The following is a 20,897-nucleotide window of genomic DNA, read 5'->3' as shown; positions in this document are numbered from 1 at the left end:
CAGAAATCATATGAAGATGTAAGGAGAAAGGATCTCGAGTTTGAGGTCGGTGATTTTGTGTACTTGAAAATATCTCCCATGAAGATGGTAATGAGGTTTAGCAAGAAAGAGAAACTAAGTCCCCGATATGTCGTCCCTATAGAATTCTCAGTCATTTCAAAAAAGTAGCTTATGAGCTTGAGTTGCCTTTAGATCTAGATTCAGTACACCCAGTGTTTCATGTCTTATTGTTGAAGAAGTTTATTGGTGATCCAGCTGTAGTTGTTCCCCTAGAAAACGTAGATATTCAAAACAGTCATTCCTATGAGGAAGTTCCAGTCGAAATTCTTAATCATCAAGTTCGTAGACTAAGGAACAAAGAAGTTCCACTAGTCAAAGTTCTTTGGCAGAATCAGTCTATTGAGGAAGCCACTTAGGAAACAAAAGTAGATATGCAGACCAAGTACCCTCATCTTTTCTCCGCAAATTCAGATTCGGTTTGAGGTACTAATCTTCTTAATATTTCTCTCTATCATGCTCAGTTTCAGTTGCACATCATGTTCATGTCAGTGGTGCATTTACAAATCAGTTCAGTCATGCATTCCATGCATCAGATATGCATGTTCAATGTGTAATCTCATTCCATCAGTTTTCCTTAGCTTAACCAGTCTCATTCGAGGATGAATGATCCCAAGGGGGAGATATTGTAATATCCTGTATTTCCCTAGCATAATTTAAGTCCCAATACATGAGTATTCATATATAAAATTTTCAAAATACCTATTATTTTTCAGTTTAGAGCCTGCCATTGCGTAGGAAATTCAATTAGCTTTCCACCGATATAAAATCTGCCCAAATCTGATAATCGGGTAAGAAGTTATAGCGATTTTAGGTTTTAGTCGTTAAACACCGTCATTTTGGTCACTAGCTCATCGTGGAGCAAGTCTAAATGATAATTATCAATTTCTAGTAAGGGCCCATGATATTTGCATGTTGCGGCAAGGACCTAGTTCACATTTGGCAATTTCCAGTGAACCTCCGCGATAATGGCGCGTCGCGGAGGTGGCCAAAATGGCATTCTAAAAGCGTAGCGTGATAGCTCCTCATCGTGCCAATGGACAAAATAAGCATTGTTGATTTTCTGTTGCCCTATGCGATTGCACTGTGTCATGCCAAAGCCAAAAATCAGGATCTTCAGTTTTCAGGCCAAATTTTTAAATTTTTAAATTCAGTTTAGAGAAATTTTTAAAACACAAGATTTAACACCTAAGTGACCTAAATAATCATCATTTATTAAATTCCTCTCAAAATTAAAGATCCCCTTCTCAAGAACAAGAAACCCTAGCTCTTAAATTCAAGACCAAATCTCAAGAACTCATCATCAATCCTCTCAAATTCATTAACCCAGGTATGTTAGATGTTCATCCATGGGTTCCTTTCACCCATGGAGTCCAAGTATCCTATTTAAATTGCAAAATTATGATCTTTTCAAGTTATCTTGATTTTAAATTATGATTAAACCATGAATTTCCATGAATCTTGTTCTATACCATGTTTTAGAAAAGTTGATGTCTATTACTACACTCCATACGTTTGAATATTGTTGTCCACTAATTTAATTCATGATTTGTGATAATGGTATTAAAGTTGTGCTTTACTACAAGCTTTAAACTAATTCCCATGCTCTATATACACCATGCATATCAAGTGTTTGATAAAATGCTTACAAGAATGATTATTTAATAAAATCCTTCCTGTTATGTCCTCCAAGCTTTAGTGTCGTTTTACTACTATCGATTTTGAGTCCTGGGGGTATTAAATACCCAAAAATAATAGTTGTTTACTTTGTATCATCTCAGTATCTTCAGAATACATTATGAGCATTACTATATAAGTTAGTTAAACTCAAAAATAGTTGGTAACTCAGTGTCATTAAGTTAGGAGTAGGATTAAGCACCGAGTGAGTGTAGGGATGGTGGATTCCCCGTCAGATAGGCAGAGTCGTTAGTAGCAGTCCCTAAATTGCAGAACTACGTAGCCAGCATAGGATATAAGAAGTTACCCATCAGTATAGGCTTGACTATCTCACAGGGGTTACCCGTCAGATTAGATTTGACACCCTTCATCCTTCAGGACAATACAGTATACCAGACCAGTGGATCCACATATCCAGTGTTAGTACCCGTGGTAAGGTATTAACATCCTTCCAACTAGGGTTACAGTTTGGACCCCTATTAGCTTAGATTAGGACATGTTGGTTAGATGATAGCTCCCACAGTCTCAGTCCAATAATCAGACCAGTAGTTCCGTCTCAATGTTGTTTGACCAAGGAATACAATTATCAGTTATTTCAGTTTACAGATTTTCATTCAGTACATGTTATATGCTTGGTCATACATCCCCGGTATCTACAGACTTTTATGCATACACGGTATTTACAGATTTCACAAATTTTTAGTATCTACAAATTTTATGCTCTCTATTCAGTACTCCATGTTTTACATGTACATTCAGACAGTTATTCTTCCTATTTATGAAAGCATACATGTCATCCTACCTGATTTAGCACACTAGTACATTCAAAGGACTAATCGCATACCTTTTTCTTGTGCTATAATGTATTATATCATAGGTTCTAACGCCCAATTCTCGAATCGTGCTTACACTTCTCAGACTCTCAGCAGTAGCAGTGGTGTGTCCTCATATTTTGAGGACGGATTATTTTATTTCATGCTTTTAGTCTAGTAGTTAGTTGGAGTTAGTTGGTACCTGTCCCATCAACTCACAGTTATTTAGTTTAGAGGCTTTCAGACACTACAGTCAGTTATTCAGTATTCAGACTTCAGTTGACATGCCAGGTAGTTATTCAGTTTATCTTAGATTTCAGTATTTATTCAGACTCATATAGTTATTTCTTCATATTCATAATTAAGTATTTGTTGCATTTATTAAAACCTTATGGTATATCAGTTATTCTTCCGCATTTATGGTTATGTTATGCATTGCTCACAGTAGTTACCAGCTCATGGGTTAGCTTGTAGTCCCTTGGGACTGTAAGCACTATGTGACGCCCAGGTTGTACTCTTAGGGCATTACAATCTTCAAAAGGATTGGTTTCCATCTCTAAGAAAGTCCAAATTGAAGAAAAGGGGTGATGGTCCCTTCCAAGTACTTGAGAAAATCAATGACATCGCCTACAAGATTGACCTTCCACCGAAATACCAAGTGCATAACACTTTCAACATGTGTGATCTCTCTCTAGTGAACGCGATTGAGGATTACCAAATACTGAATTTGAGGTCAAATTCCTCTCAAGATAGAGAGGATGATACGGGTATACCTAGTTGTCTAACAAGTTCACAACCATTCATACGTAGCCAAGCTCGGGAGTTACAAAAACTCCAAGCTATATTCATGCAAATGGCCATGTGTGAGTTGGTACTTGAGCCATCCAATGGTTTAAATGTTTGTAAGTGTGTAGAGGATCCTTGAAGTGTAATACACTTACACTCCAAGGCCACCCCTTGGCAAGGGTAGTATAGTCATTGTTCTCTTATTTTGTCGTGTAATAAAAATACATAGTATTAGGGTTATTTGGAGTAGTTCATTCATGATATTTTGAGACAACAAATACTTGTAATATTCTTTGAACTTCTCTCTTCCATTGGAGAATCTCAAATCAAAATCTCAGAAGTAGAGTGATACTTGTGTTGTATCTTGGCTAGAAACTAGGATCTTAAGGTCATAGAGTTCCTCTTGGTCCAAGTAAGAACTTGGTGTTAACATCCTTTAATCTTAGGGTCCTTTTCATGTTATTAGGGTTCTTAGATTCTTGGATGTTGTATGTCAAGTTATATCCTTCTTTTGTAATCTTGAGACATTGTTGTTTGTATCTTGAAGTAGTGAAGCCGTGTGGGGCCAATTTTGATTCACTACACTTGTTGCAATCTTGTACTCTTAAAAATCTGATTTTTGTTGAAATCTTGAAGTCTAGTGAAGCCGTGTGTGGCCTACTTCGATTCACTAGCATTGTTGTTGACATCTTGTTGTTCTTGTTGTGGTTTGCTTCTTGTGTTTGAACTTGATATTATATCAAAATGTGAAAGAGCGACCAACGGACTGAAGGAAAGATTTTTAAGCAATTAATGATGATGTTGTCTATTTCAATGGATAAAACTTGTAGATGACTTTCAAGGCGTGAACACCAAGAGTCAAGTACCTAAAGAGTGCAAAAGCTTAACACCACAATAGCCTCAAGCTAGAAAATATAAGGAAATAAAAATCTAACACAAAGTTATATATGTTAGTTAAGGCGTCCACCCATAACTCATATTGTTGTCAAGATCACTGCTAAGAAAATCATTTTATGTAAATTCATGTGATACATCAGGGACCATCTTATCTGATACGTGTATACTTGGGAACAAATCTAATATGCCCTGTTTTCAATAGTTTTTATGCAGAAAATAGCTTAAACTACAGAAAAACAGCAGCTTGCATCAAACTTGACCAAATTACAGCACTAAAATACTCAAAAAGACATCAAACTGCAAAAAAAACTATGTCAAACGTATCACCAAACTGTGCCAAAAACAACATTAAACTGCAGCACCAGACAACAACACCAGACCACCTAGAATCAGCATCAAACTTCAGAAAAAAACTGCACCAAAAACTACGCCAAACTACACAAAAACTGCATCAAAAACGTCAACAAACTGCACAAAAAACAGCACAAAACTGCAACATTTGACAACGACATTAGATCACAAATAATCAACACCAAACTTCAGAAAAAAGTTGCACCAAAAACTGCGCCAAACTTCACAAAAACTACACCAAAAATGTCAATAAGCAGCTTCAAATTGTACAAAAAAAAGCACCAAACTACTCAAAAAAAACTGGACCAAAAATATAAAAGTCAGCTAAAAATAGCATCAAACCTCTAAAAAAACGGCGACAAAACATTAAGAATTAACACTCAAACCTAAAGTTATATCAAAAATTGAATTGCACCAAACTACACCAATCACATGAGCACTTCAGTTTGCTAAATTTATATTAGCTTGTCTATCTGGAGCTCTTCTAACCTATGAAATATAATGAATTAAGAAAAAATCTTGGGGAAATTTTAATATAATGTTAACTAAAATATGGATAAATAAAAGAAAAAGGTATTGGTAGCTTTGTACAAGGACATGATGAAGATGATTCTTGATATAGCGAGGTCACACTTTGAGAATCTATCTGCAACAAATTGTACTTGTAAGTTCCTGTGTTATGTACAAGCTTGTGGCATGGACTGCATCCTAAATTTTTCTGCTTCCTTTTCATTTTTGTCCTTCTTGTACCTACTTCTTCTGATTTTTTTTCTTTCTTCTAATTTTTTCCTTTAGTACTTTGTCTTACCATTCATGGAGGCAAAGGAGGAATATTATCATGTTGAGGCCACATGTCCTGTCCAATCGTAGAATTCATAGATTCTTCTGTAGGTATCCACCTTATAACAATCATCAACATAAGAATTAATTTCATCATATTTAGCCCAGATCATTGTTATGGCATGCTTACAAGGTATTCATGTCAAATCTCATTTCCTGCAACTACAATTTTTGTTTAGCAGATCTACAGCCCAAATGTAGGTTATGCTAGCTCCTATAAGCTCATATTCCCACTCATTTGACTTTCTAGGAATATATTCAGTAGTGGCAGCTTGTCTTTTGGGCAAGACATCCTTAATCCTAGGACAAATATCACCAGAACTCCACTTGGCAGATTTATCCCTATATGCTTCCATTCTTGTCATGAGCATATATCAGATTTTCTCATGAAGAGTGATAATAGGTTTATCCCTCGCATCCAATATCATGTTGTTAAAATATTCACACATATTATTAGTAGGGTATCACATTTTACATTTTCAAAAAAGTGAGATCTAGATCATTCACTAGGTGACTTATCTCTCAACCAAATAGCAGCTTCGGGATCCAAATCAAATACTTCAATCGTACATTCATTAAACCACTTTACTGTAGTTGCGCTAGCAGCTTTCCAAAGCGCATCTCTTAGTGTGTTACCATCAAATCCCACCTTCTTAAAATTACTATGCAAGTGTCTCACACAAAATCTATGAGCAATAAATGACAATACCTCATTAAATGCTTCTATCAAACCTTTTTTCTTATCTGACATAAAGGTCCACTGAGCTTCATCATCGATCTCCAAACCAAGCTTCAGATGATTAAAAAATCATGCCCATAACACAATTTTCTTTCTCCACAATTGCATATGCTATTAGATAGATATTATTATTAGGATCAAGCCCAACGACAATTAAAAATTGAGTCCCATAATTTAGACCCCTGAGCCAATAACCATCCACTCCTACTATCCTTCTGCAACCACTCTTGAACCCTTCCTTGCAAGCACTAAAGCAAATATAGAATCTCTGAAATCTTTTAGGCTTGTTGGGATCCTCATTTTCAACCAACTTCATATAAATGAAAGTATTTGGATTTGTCCTTGCGATTTCATTGCAATAGTTCCACAATAACTTGAATTGATCAGAGATATCTCCATCAATCATCGTACTTGCCTTTTCCTTTGCCCTTCTACATTTAGATGATGTCACATGTGTTATTAACTAAATACTAACATGATCTCTAAAATTGGAGATCTTCCAATCCCTGTTGATTTTATGGCATCAAGAAAGCTTCTAGCAATGAACGAAGATGTGATCGTTTTATTAATATGATTCAAATTTATGCACTTGTGGATGGGGTTATATGTCTTTATTTGAAAAGCACTATTTCTATACATCTTAGAAGCCATAATCTCACGGTCATAATCAGGATATTTCACACAAACTGCTCGAAATCCTTTCCTTATCATTCTTGCTCCATTTTATATACCTTCCTTGATTGACTTCATGAGTTGTCACAACATTCTTAAACTCCTTTTTTCTTTTAAATACCAATTTAAGTGCCAAGGTTGGATGTAGTCCATCTATCATTGGATTGGACTTAGAAAAGTTCGTGTTGTTTGAATTAAAATCACTTTTCATGCTCTTGAAAGCTTCGAAATTAACACAATCAGAATCTCCTTCTTCACGAGCCATATTTTTCCGCACTACTTCACTAACTTTAAATACATGCGCCCAATTTTCAATGCTTCCTAATGTATCACATTCATATGTGAAATCATTATCTGAGTCTTCAAAATCCTCACCACTTGAAGAATATTCCGCCCTTCCACCTTTATTGGTACCTCTAGCAGATCGTTAATTGTCACTTGAACTATTTCTTTTTTGTTCTTTATTAAATATTTTTTCGACATTCATTTCAATGTAAGCGTCTAAATGCTTAAAGAAAACCTCAGTTACTCTATCTTCAGGAATGTTTTTGAATACTAAATTAGATTCCCAATCAATTGAAATAAGCCTCATCTTTTCACCCAATCTACCATGTGCCAAAATGTGACTGAATTATTAACATATCCACATATCTAATCTATAATGTTGAATTGTGATAATTTTATTTCTGAAACATCAACATAATCAATGAATTTAACATGACCCCCAAAATAACGTCTTGTAGGTTGGTGCTTCATAATACCACCATGGGTTACTTTGATGTTGGCTTTTAAGGCATCGTGTATAGAATCTGTGGAACAAAGAAAAAATAGGAAGAATTGATTATCAACTTTGTAACAGATTGATTATCAAGTTTTTTACAGCAAAGCGTCATGAAAATAAAGATTTAAACCCTAAAACCTCATCATAAAGAGGAGTTGTACCACCTTTTGCTCGTAAAATCATGATTCTAAGCTTTCAATATTGGCGTCAAATGATAACAATGAGGGAGAAGAAAGTAGCGATATAAAAAGTTAAAGAGCGAAAATTGATAAAATTGTAGGAAAAAATTAGTGGCAGAGAGAACCTCATGGAGGTATGAATTCCCATTAATATTAACGGTGTGGCTTGTATAAAAAATACACAAAGACTATTTTTGGATAGTTAAAAGACTAAAATTATTAAATGTAAATTTAAGGGACTATTTTAAATCTACTCTTATAGATAAGGGACCATTTATGCCCTTTTCTCCCCACTCCAACAACCATCGCAGCCACCATACACCCTATTACTCATATGTCTTGGGTACCCCTCTATTCAAATCTCAAATCATCATAATTTGTTCATTCCAACTCTTTTTGCAATTCAAAATCAGTGGTTTTCACTTAACTATCTTCACCTAGAAGAATAAATTGAAGCTTAAAATAACAAAAATACAACCAATTTCATGTACATGAATAACTAATTTCATGTACACATTGCAAACCTAGAAGTATAAGCATTGTGAATCCACTAACTTCAGATTTTGACAACTTACTATTCTCTGGTTTTTTTGAGCTTTTCCGCTAATGAGCTTCTAGAAGTACACTCCAACAACACATTATACAAATTTTCACGATTTTTGAACGAATAGCTGGCACTGAAGCATCATACGATTTTTGGGCATATATTGTGTTCATCAAAGATTTTTTTCTCGTTCAAGAAGGGAAATAGAGTGATAAACCCAGATTATTTCCCCACCATGGATGGAAGAAATTGAGTACTCTGATTTCTAGTTATTGCAAGATTCAAATTCTTAAAGCTTCCATGACCAACACCTTTACTAAGAACCCAATCCATGGAGGTTCTTCACTAATTTTGTAGCTTCTTTCTTTCTTCTTTCCAAATTTAAATGTGGATTAATTAAGTTGTGGGTTAAGTCCGGATAAATGAGGAAACTGGTAATTTCATAGAAATTTGAGTATTTTGGATGGATTTGGAGGATTACTTCTATTTGAAGGATAATTTTGAAAAGTTTCTGAAATAAAAGTGACCTGATAGTATAACGAGGGACAAAGTTAGCTAAATAAATGAAAGTAGGGAATTATTTTAACCATTATCGTGACTAGATGGTGTGTTTGATACGAAGGAAAATAGGTTTTCTGATTTTTTTTTTCTAGTTTTCTCATGTTTGATTGATCAAAATATTTGCAAAATATTTTCTCTAGGAAAACAATCTCCTTAACGATGAGGAAAATGAATTCCATAAGTAGGAAAAAAAAGTTTCATAAGTAATTTTCAAAACCATTGTCTCCTATGCCACCCAAGCAATTCACCAACTCCCATCTCTTGATCATTCTATTACCTCCACCCCAGAATCCCCATTTCTACTCTATCACATCCCATCCCACAATGTTTTGCTAGCTTACAAATAAATGCTATTGAAATATTATTTTTTGAGAAAATTACATAAAAATGCACACAACAAACTTATATTGCAAAATATAACCCACTTTTTAAGTTTCTATAGAAAATGACCTAATATATATATCCAAAAAGTTACTTTTCATTATGTATTTCTTCACCTTTTCCCAATACACTTCTATTCGTTCGTTACACTCATATCTTCATCTCCATTTCATAAATTTGTTATGTGCCCTCCGCTTTTCTCCTTACATAATATCTCTTTCATTTACTGAGCCAGAAGCTAGCTATTATCTTCAACCTCTTCCTCTCTCAAAAACCCCCAAAATTAAGAGCTGCACAGTTCAAAGGAAATAACTGACAAAAGGTGTTGATCACAATAGTAAAACAATAGTGAGGCCTATTCGTAAAGTGTTTTTCATTTTTGCTGGTGCTAGTCTCTCCGTTTATGCCTCTCTCACCAGATTTTGTTTTCTTATATGTCCACCATTTATAGATTTGAGGTCTCTATTACATATCTGAATTTTAGATTGAAATACGTTCATGGATTTATGCATTTTTTTTATTCTTCTTTTTTTTTTGCTACGATGATTTTGATATTGAAATTGAGATTTAATAATAGATACAAGGTGTTTTTCTAGTGTAAGTGCATATAGTCCATGTTTCTATGCACTTATATAATAGAGATACATTGTTTAAATATTATATATGATATGTATAACATTGTATAATTATATATATTATTGTATAGTATAACTATATATACATCATTAAACAATAATACTGAAATTTATAAGTGTGTAAATTTGTATATTGTGTGTGTAAAAACTCTTATACAATAAGATGGACTAAACTGTATGTTTTTTTAGACTAAAGCCAAAAGATAAAAGTCAAAGGAAGAAGAAAAAAACAAAGTCCGGTAGGTGGTTGTAGAAATCAATGTTGTTTTAAGGATATATCTTAGGGAGCACTTCAGGGTGTATCAACTGCCTAGGACTTCTTGTTCTCTAGTTAGGGATCTGTCATGTTCTCCACCAGAGTTGTAAGCTAAGTTGAAGTTGACGAAGTTCTTGAATGTGACGATTTAGAGGAGACTAAGTTGCATACAAGTGTTGATATCACCAGAATCAATAATGTATGATCTCATTACCGCTGCTATACGGCAGTACACGAAGGAATGAAAATGCCTGGCGATTTGCCCATTGATTTCTTCGATTACGATCTCACTACTTGTAGTTTGGCTTAGACAGTAGAGAAAATTGAAGGAAAGGTGTCTTTTAAGTCGGATTGGTGACATTGATCAATTTAAAGGGTCAAACATAATTAAAAAACTTAATTAGGTTAATTGTGGACTTGATTAATATTTTCAAAAATACAAATTAACCCACACCCACAAAACTTCCCTCCCTCTGCAAATCAATTTCTCTCTCTTCTTTCTCTCGATAGTTTCTCTCTCTAACTTCTCCCAATCAACAATTTTTCAAATTTCTCACTTCAATCTTGTGCAACTTCAACCACTAGCAACAAATAGTTTTGAGGTCTTGTCCGTTCCTTTTTTACTTTCAACCGTCAATCAACGTGACAACATTCTCCGGCGATAACAACTTCTAGTTCTTCATCGTTTCTTTTCGATTTTTACAATTAAAAAATTAGGGCTTTTAAGTTATGACGAAAATGAGGAACTTGATTTGTTGGTGTTTGTTATTTTTTTATGTTTTTTGTTATTTTTTAATGTTTGTTATTTTTTAGTTGAATTTCTCATCTTGGTGTATCTTGCTACTGCTGTTTTTAATAATGGATAAAACATGTAACGTGATCCAACAGATGAGTATTTGTTGCAACATATATGACTAATCTATTGCAACATATATGACTAATTTGTTGCAACATATATGACTAATCTGTTGCAACACATATGTCTAATTTGTTGCAACAAATGAGTAATCTGTTGCAACAAATGAGTAATCTGTTGCAACATATATGACTAATCTATTGCAATAGATTACTCATCTGTTGGATTCGTTTTATAATGTTGTAATACGAATCCAACATATGGGTCATCTGTTGCAACAAATTAGTCATATATTGCAACAGATTACTCACTTGTTGCAATGGATGACTCATATGTTGGATTCATGTTGCAGGTTTTATCCATTGTAGCAGTAGCAGATACATCAAATAAGAAATTCAACAAAAATTATAATTTTTACTTACAAAATAAGCTGTGAAGTAATGTCCAAGTGGTATATGAACAAAATTTGACCTAAAAATTTTTAAAAAAATTTCAATAGGGGTACAACGAATAAGTAAAACACATGAAAAATTTCATGAAACAGGTAAAGAAGACAAAAATAATATACCAAACATCAAATGCAAAAGGATCAAGGGGACAAACATTTGAGTTCTCCTAAAAACGTTTAAGTTCCCTAATATTTTAATTGCTTTCTAATAGTTGACCCATCTGTTACAACAGATTTTCTATCTGTTTAATAATTTCCAACAGATGAATCATTTGATACAACATGCAAGTCATCTTTTGATTCAAATTAAGCAATTATTAGTAATAACTAAATTGATTTAGCTAAAATTAAAGACGTATCTACGTCAATGGGATAAACATTTGTGTTCTCCTAAAAATATTTGAGTTCCCTAGTATTTTAATTATTTTTCAATAGATTATCTATTTATTGCAACAAGTTAGTCATCTATTGCAACAGATGTTTATAACAAGTTAGTCATTTGTTTATTCAAATTAAGCAATTATTAATAATAACTAAATTAATTTAATTAAAATTGAAGACAAGTCTTTAATACAAGACCTTAGACAAGGGGACAAATGTTTGAGTTCTCCTAAAAATATTTGAGCTTTAGTATTTTAAATTGTTTTTCAACATATATCAAACTCGGAATCAAAATAAGCCACGAAATTATAAAAAAGTGACCAAAATAGGTCACCTATTTAAAAAGTTACCAAATAGGCTAAACGTAATAATTTATTACGTTTTCTACTTTTTTCTTAACGGTCAACAAACAGAGTTGACTTTTACAAAAACGTAAGAATTTCTTGCGTTTTACATTTTTTTTGTAAAACGTAATTTCTTACGTTTTATAAAAAAAATATAAAATGTAAGAAATTCTTACATTTTACATGATAATCGAGGAAAAAATTACAATGAATTATCAAATCAATTAAAAAGGTACTAAAAAAAAGAGTTGTTCAACGTAACAAAAAGTTACGTTCTTAACTTTTTTATAGCAGTGGTCCCCCACCCACAATTCCTTTTTCCACAAATGTCCCATCACTTCTACTGTTTCCTCTTTTTACATATGATAATTTTGAATTTTTTTATTAGTTAAATTTATTTATATTTTACATGTAGTTCAAATAATTTATTTTTTCTAATAATTTTTTACGTTTTACATAAAAAAAAATTTCAAAAAAGAAGTATCAATTACCTCATTAACTCAACAATTTTCTTATATTTATTCAATATCAAAAAATAATCACTTCTATCCTTAATTATCCGATTTCTCTTTAAAAAAAATTATACTTTTGAGTTTTCCTCTACTCCAAAATAGTGAAATGTTGAATTATCGTCGATCAAATATGCTACTATATACAAGAATTATATTTTTTTAGTAGTGTTCCTAAAAATATATATTTTCTTATATTAATTTAGGAGTGTTCCTAAATTAAATTGTGATTTTTTACTCCATTAATTATAATATGAAACATATTTGTGCGTGTGAGTCTCCTCAATATCCTAATCGGAATACTAATCGAAAACTATGATGAATCACTATACGAAAAAATTAATTTCAGATTTTTAACACACCAAAAAAATATAATTATTGTATATAGTAGCATATTTGATCGACGATAATTCAATATTTTACTATTTTGGAGTAGAGAAAAATTCAAAAGTATAATTTTTTTAGAGAGAAATCGGATAATTAAGGATAGAAGTGATTATTTTTTGATATAGAATAAATATAAGAAAATTGTTAAGTTAATGAGGTAATTGATACTTCCATTTTTAAAATTTTTTATGTAAAACGTAGAAATTTATTACATAGAGAAAAAATAAATTATTTAAACTACATGTAAAATATAATAAATTTATCTAATCAAAAAATTCATAATTATCATATGTAAAAAGAGGAAAAAGTAGAAGTGATGGGACATTTGTGGAAAAGGGAATTGTGGTGGGGGACCACTGCTATAAATAAGTTAAGAACGTAAATTTTTGTTATGTTGAACAACTCAATTTTTAGTATCTTTTTAATTGATTTGATAATTCACTGCATTTTTTCCTCGGTCATCGTGTAAAATGTAAGAAATTCTTACGTTTTATATTTTTTTTATAAAACGTAAGAATTTTTTACGTTTTACAAAAAAAATGTAAAACGTAAGAAATTGTAAAAGTCAACTTTGTTAATTGATCGTTAAGAAAAAATAGAAAACGTAATAAATTATTACGTTTAGCCTATTTTGGTAACTTTTAAAATAGGTGACCTATTTTGATCACTTTTTAAATTCTGTGGCTTATTTTGGTTCTGAGTTCACATATATCTTATCTATTTAATAATTTCCAATAGATGAGTCATATGTTGTAACAATTTAGTCATCTGTTGCAACAGATGTCTATATTTGTTGGGTAACTTTCAATAGATGAGTTAGTTATTGCAGCAGGTTAGTCATCTGTTGCAACATATGTCTATATATGTTTGGTCATTTTTAACAAATGTCTTTAACTGTTTGGTCTTTTTCAATAGACTACTCATCTATTGCAACATGTTAATTGAAATCATAACTGAACTTATCAATTCATCTTTAATTTTAGTTAAACCAATGTTGTTATTACTAATAAGGTCTTAATTTAATTTATTTCAAATAAAAGTGGTCAATTAACACTTTACTCAAGACTAATACACTTAGATGATCATGTAATTACAATGAAATTAATTGAAATCGTCATTAAATTATCAATTCATCTTTAATTTTAGTTAAATCAATTTAGTTATTACTAATAATTACTTAATTTTAATTATTTCAAATTAAATTGGTCAATTAATCATTCTACTTAAGAAGAAACACTTAGTTGATCATGTAATTACTATAAAATTAATTGAAATTGTAAGTGAACTTACTAATTCATTTTTAATTTTAGTTAAATCCATACAGTTATTTCTATTTATGGCTTGGTTATTTCTACTCAGGACGAACACACTTAGTTGATAGTGTAATTACCATGAGATTAATTGAAACTGTAATTAAACTTGTTAATTCATGTTTAATTCTAGTTAAATAAATTTAGTTATTACTAATATAATGAATTAATATAAATCAATAGATGACTAACATGTTGCAAAAGATGAGTTATCTATTGAAATGACTAAACAGATAAAGACATCTGTTGGAAATGATCAAACAGATAAAGACATCTGTTGGAAATGACCAAATAAATATAGACATATGTTGCAATAGATGACTAACCTGTTGCAATAAATGACTCATCTATTAAAAATTATCAAACAAATCTAGACATCTGTTGCAATAGATGACTAAGTTGTTTGTTGAAAATTATCAAACATATAGGATATATGTTGGAGATGTTTTTAAGAGAACTCAAATGTTTGTCCCCTTGTCTAAGGTCTTGTCTTTAATTTTAGTTAAATCAATTTAGTTATTACTAGTAATTGCTTAATTTGAATCATTTTAAATAAAATTTATCAATTGATCATTCTATTAAGGACGAATACATTAATTGAAATTGTAAGTGGACTTATCTATTCATCTTTAATTTAGTCAAAATCAATTTATTTATTACTAATAATGACTTAATTTGAATCATTTGAAATAAAATTGGTCGATTGATCACTCTCCTCGAGACGAATACACATAGTTGATCATGTAATTACTATGAGATTAATTGAAATTGTAAGTGAACTTATCAATTCATCTTTAATTTTAGTTTTATCAATTTAGTTATTACGAATAATGGCTTAATTTGATTTATTTCAAATAAAATTGGTCAATTGATCACTCTAATCATGACGAATACACTTAGTTAATAATTTAATTACTATGAGATTAATTGAAATTGTAATTTTATCTTTAATTTTAGTTAAATCAAGTTAGTTATTACTAATAATATCTTAATTTGAATTATTTCAAATAAAATTAATCGATTGATCACTCTACTCGGGACGAATACAGTTAGTTAATCATGTAATTATGATGAGATTAATTGAAATTGTAAGTGAACTCATTAATTCATGTTTAATTTTAGTTAAACCAACATAGTTATTACTAATAATGGCTTAATTTGAATCATTTAAAATAAAATTGGTCAATTAATTATTCTACTAAGGATGAAACACTTAATTGATCATTTAATTATTGAGATTAATTGAAATCGTAATTGAACTTACTAATTCATCTTTAATTTTAGTTAAATCAATGTAGTTATTTCTAATAATATTTTAATTTGAATTATTTCACATAAAATTTGTCAATTAATCATTCTACTCAATACGAAACACTTAATTAATCATGTAATTACTATGAAATTAATTGAAATTGTAATTGAACTTACTAATTCATCTTTAGTTTTAGTTAAATCAATATAGTTATTTCTAATGATGACTTAGTTTGAATCATTTCAAATAAAATTGGTCAATTGATCACTCTACTCAGGACGAACATACTTAGTTGATCGTGAAACTACCATGAGATTAATTGAAACTATAATTGAACTTATTAATTCATATTTTGTTTTAATAATCAATTTAGTTATTACTAATAATGACTTAATGTGAATCAATAGATGACTAACATATTACAACAAATGAGTAATCTGTTGGAAATGACCAAACAAATAAAAACATCTATTGAAAATGACCAAACAGATATAGACATCTGTTGCAACAAATGACTCACTTGTTGCAACAACTAATTCATCTATTGAAAATTATCAAACAGATATAGACATCTGTTACAACAGATGACTAAGTTGTTGCAACATATGACTCATCTGTTGGAAATTACTAAATAGACAAAATACGTGTTGAAAAATAATTTAAAATACTAAAGCTCAAATATTTTTTAGGAGAACTCAAATGTTTTCCCCCTTGTCTAAGGTCTTGTCTTCAATTTTAGTTAAATCAATTTAGTTATTATTAATAATTGCTTAATTTGAATTAACAAATGACTAACCTGTTATAAGCATTTTTGCAACAGATGACTAACTTGTTGCAACAAATAGGTGATTTGTTGGAAAATAATTAAAATACTAGGGAACTCAAACATTTTTAGGAGAACTCAAATGTTTGTCCCATTTTCTTAAAGACTTGTCTTTAATTTTAACTAAATCAATTTAGTTATTACTAATAATTGCTTAATTTGAATCAACAGATGACTGACATATTGCAACAGATGATTCATCTGTTGAAAATTATCAAACAGATAGAAAATATGTTATAATAAATGGGTTATCCATTAGAAAACAATTAAAATATTCGGGAACTTAAATATTTTTAGGAGAACTCAAATGTTTGTTCCCTTGATCCTTTTGCATTTGATGTACGATACACTATTTTTGTCTTCTTTACCTGTTTCATGAAATTTTTCATGTGTTTCACTTATTCGTTGTGCCCTTGTTGAAATTTTTAGAATTTTTTTAGGTCAAATTTTGTTCGTATATCACTTGGACATTACTTCATAGGTGATTTTGTATGTATAATTATGATTTTTGTTGAATTTTTTATTTGGTATATTTGCCACTGCTATAATGGATAGAACCTGCAACATGAATCCAATATATGAGTCATTTATTGTAACAAGTGAGTAATATGTTACAACATATGACTAATCTATTGCAACAGATGACCTATATATTGGATTCATGTTACAACACTATAATACAAATCCAATAGATGAGTAATCTGTTGCAACAGATTGGTCATATTTGTTACAACAGATTACTCATATGTTGCAACAGATTAGTCAATATGTTACAACAGATTAGTTAATATGTTACAACAGATTAGTCAATATGTTACAACAGGTTACTCATCTGTGCAACAGATTACTCATCTGTTGGATTTACGTTATATGTTCTATCTACTATTGAAAAAACAGCAGTAGCAGATATACCCAGATGAGAAATTTAACTAAAAATTATAATTTTACTTACTAAAATCACCTAATGTAATTCCCAAGTGATATACGAATAAAATTTGACCTAAAAAAATTGATCAAGTAGCAATAGTAGCGGTAACAACCATGTTCAACAACAAGAAGATGATGATGATGAACAAGAAAAGATGATAATGAAGAACAAGATGATGATAATAAAGAAGAAGATGATGAATAAAGTAACAATAACAATGAACAACAAAAATCACGAAGAGAGAGAAAACTCCAATAAATGAGAAGAGAGAGAAACGTGCATTTTTTCCCTCGATTTCTAGTTATATTAGGTTTTACATTGGATCAAAGTGTAAAATAAAAAACTTGTGGGTTATTTTTAAACTTTTCTTACTTTCTTAATCCTTAATAAAGTAATTGTCACCTCCACTCAATTATTAAGACTTGTGTCACCCACACTTTATTTTAAAACTCTTTTGTCACCTAGAGCCCAAGGCCCCTAGACAGTAAGTGGTCATTTGTTAAGTGTATTAAAAAAATAATGCTTGCATTAGCTGTGTGTACTAATAATACCTTATTTGGCACACTTTTTTGGCCTATGTATAACTAATACAAACATTAGTTATACACTTTATTGTGTATTAAAGTGTGTATTATTAATACCACCCTTTTTTATGCATTAGCAATGCAAAATATTTCAACACATGCATAACTTAGTACAACAACAACATACCCAGTGTATTCCCATATAGTAGGATCTGGGGAGGGTAGAGTGTACGCAGACCATACCACTACCTCAGGTAAAGTAGAGAGGTTGTTTCCGATAGAGCCCCGGCTTAGGACCAATAACAATATAACAAACATAAAACATAAATGTATATAAACAAGTACAGTATGCAAAATAAACTAATACCGCTAGCCAAAAAATAATACTACAGCCACAGGATAATACTAGAAACTATCTAACCGAAACCATAGACATCACACAACACCACGAATAGAAAACTTCAGACACAAAAGAAATGCTCCCCTACTGTTACCGACACACTCTTACCCCCTATCCCTCTACCCTAATCTACATCCTCTACATGTTTCTATCAAGGGTCATGTCCTTCATAAGCTGTAACTACTCCATATCATGCCTAATTACCTCCATCCAATATGTTTTTGGCCAACATCTACCCCGTCTAAAATCATCCATAGCCAATGTCTCATACCTCCGCACTGGAACATCAGAAACCTTCCTCATCACGTGCCCGAACCAATGTCTCACTTCTCGTATCTTGTCCTCCATCGAAGCAACTCCCACCTTCTCCCATATAACCTCATTCCTTACCCTATCTTTCCTGGTAAGGCCACACATCCATCGTAATATCCTCATCTCTGCCACCTTCAACTTTTTAGATATGAGAGTTCTTTACTGGCTAACACTCGGCTCTATACAACATAGCTTGTCTAACTTCCACTCAATAGAACTTACCTTTAAGTTTCGGGGGTACTTTCTTATCACATAAAAATCCCGAAGCGAGCCTCCATTTCAACCACCCATCCCCAATATGATGCGTGACATCCTTGTTAATCTCACTATTATCCTAAATCATAGACCCCAGATACTTGAAACTCTCCCTCTTCTGGATAGCCTGAGATTCTAGCTTCACCACTATGCCAACCTCCTGCGACATATCACTAAACTTACACTCTAAGTACTCCGTCTTGGTCCTGCTCAACCAAAATCCTTTAGCCTCAAGCATCTGTCTCCAAATCTCCAACTTATCATTAACTCCTCCTTGAGTCTCATCAATCAGTACCACATCATTCGCAAATAACATACACCAAGGCACCTCCCAGTGAATATGTCGCATCAAAACATCCATTACCAAGGCAAATAAAAATGGACTAAGAGTCGATCCCAGGTGCAATCCTATCAAAACTGGAAAGTGCTCTGAATCTCCACCTACCATCCTCACATAAGTCTTCGCACCATCATACATGTCCTGAATCGACCTAGTGTACGCCATGGGCACCCCTCTAGTCTCCAAGTACCTCCACAGAATCTTCTTAGGAACTCTGTCATATGCCTTCTCAAAATCAATAAACATCATGTGCAAGTCCCTCCTCCTCTCCCAAAACTGCTCCACCAATCTCCTCACAAGGTGAATGGCCTTAGTAGTCGAGCGACCTGGCATGAAATCGAACTAATTCTCAGAGATAGTCACTGGCATAGCAGAGAAGTGCAACCATACTTTACAAAAACCCGTAATTTCTCTGATGCCTCATTCGATGCCAACCTGTAATGGGTTTTCCGACCCAAGAATGAACGCACAATAGAAAAGCAAGGCTAGTCTTCAACAACAACTGGGTTTGGGTCCATTTACTTTCACTCTAATAATTGCTTTCAAGAACAACGCCTCTCAGAGTACATATAACAGAAAAAGTCAGCGAATCCAAATTGAACTACACCAAATAAATTTGAGATTTCTACAACAACTGTAGCTGTTGCCTGCCTCCGTCTCCACTTGAAAAAAGAGTTACAAATCTAAAAAAGGCAATTATTTTATAATAATTATATTTTTATATTATCTTAAATATATCAAACCAAACAGTGTCTAAGAAATATTGAATGCATAACTAATACTAGTATAATAAATATAAATATTATTAATACACCATTTCAACATTATTCGTACACACTACCAAACGACTCCTAAGAGTCGACTGAACTCCTTGTTGCAATTTTTGACTATATTGTTGTAATGTATCATTTGAGGCATTATTTTGCAATATAGATTAATTGATGTGTATATTTAAAAAATTCCCCTCGTCTTTTTACCACCAAATATTAAAAAATAAGTCAGAAATCACTTGTTTTCTAGAAAAACACTTTCATACAAAACACACTCCGAGTGGAAAAGAGAAAAAAGTCGAAGGTTCCTGGAGAAACGGTAACTGAAATCGATCTAGTTCCATGCACCATCAATTTGCCTGATAGGAAGTATGTGCTCACTGAAATAATTTATTTAACACATTTAGTCCTTCAAATGGATCCTGAGCCGGGGGTCTATCGGAACAGTCTCTCTACTTCTTCGGAGGTAGTAGTATGGATTGCATACATTTTACCCTAGCCAAACCTCACTTTGTGGGGAATACACTATGTTTATTGTTGGTGGTGGTGTTGTAGTCCTTCAAATGGATGATCTTTAATTTTTAGCCTCGATGACTTTTTAACCTGAAGTCATGGCTGACATTACTTATGAAATATTATAATACAAAAATAAAAGTTTATACCCTGCGAAAAAGTTTTTGTTAGGAAATCATAAATTGAAGACATCACAAAATAGGGGAAAATGTGCAAATGACCCTATGGAAACAAGCATCAAGCACATCAACAGACGAAAGAGTGAACAATGAACTGAACGGAAGATTCTTAAGCAGTTAATAATATTGTCCAGTACATTTCAATAGATTAGACTTGTAAATGATTTTCAAGGTTTGAACACCAAGCGACTGAAAAGC

The sequence above is a fragment of the Capsicum annuum genome, chromosome 3, assembly GCF_002878395.1.
Source record: "Capsicum annuum cultivar UCD-10X-F1 chromosome 3, UCD10Xv1.1, whole genome shotgun sequence".
Classification (NCBI taxonomy): Eukaryota; Viridiplantae; Streptophyta; class Magnoliopsida; order Solanales; family Solanaceae; genus Capsicum; species Capsicum annuum.
Note: the sequence above shows the minus strand (reverse complement) of the source record.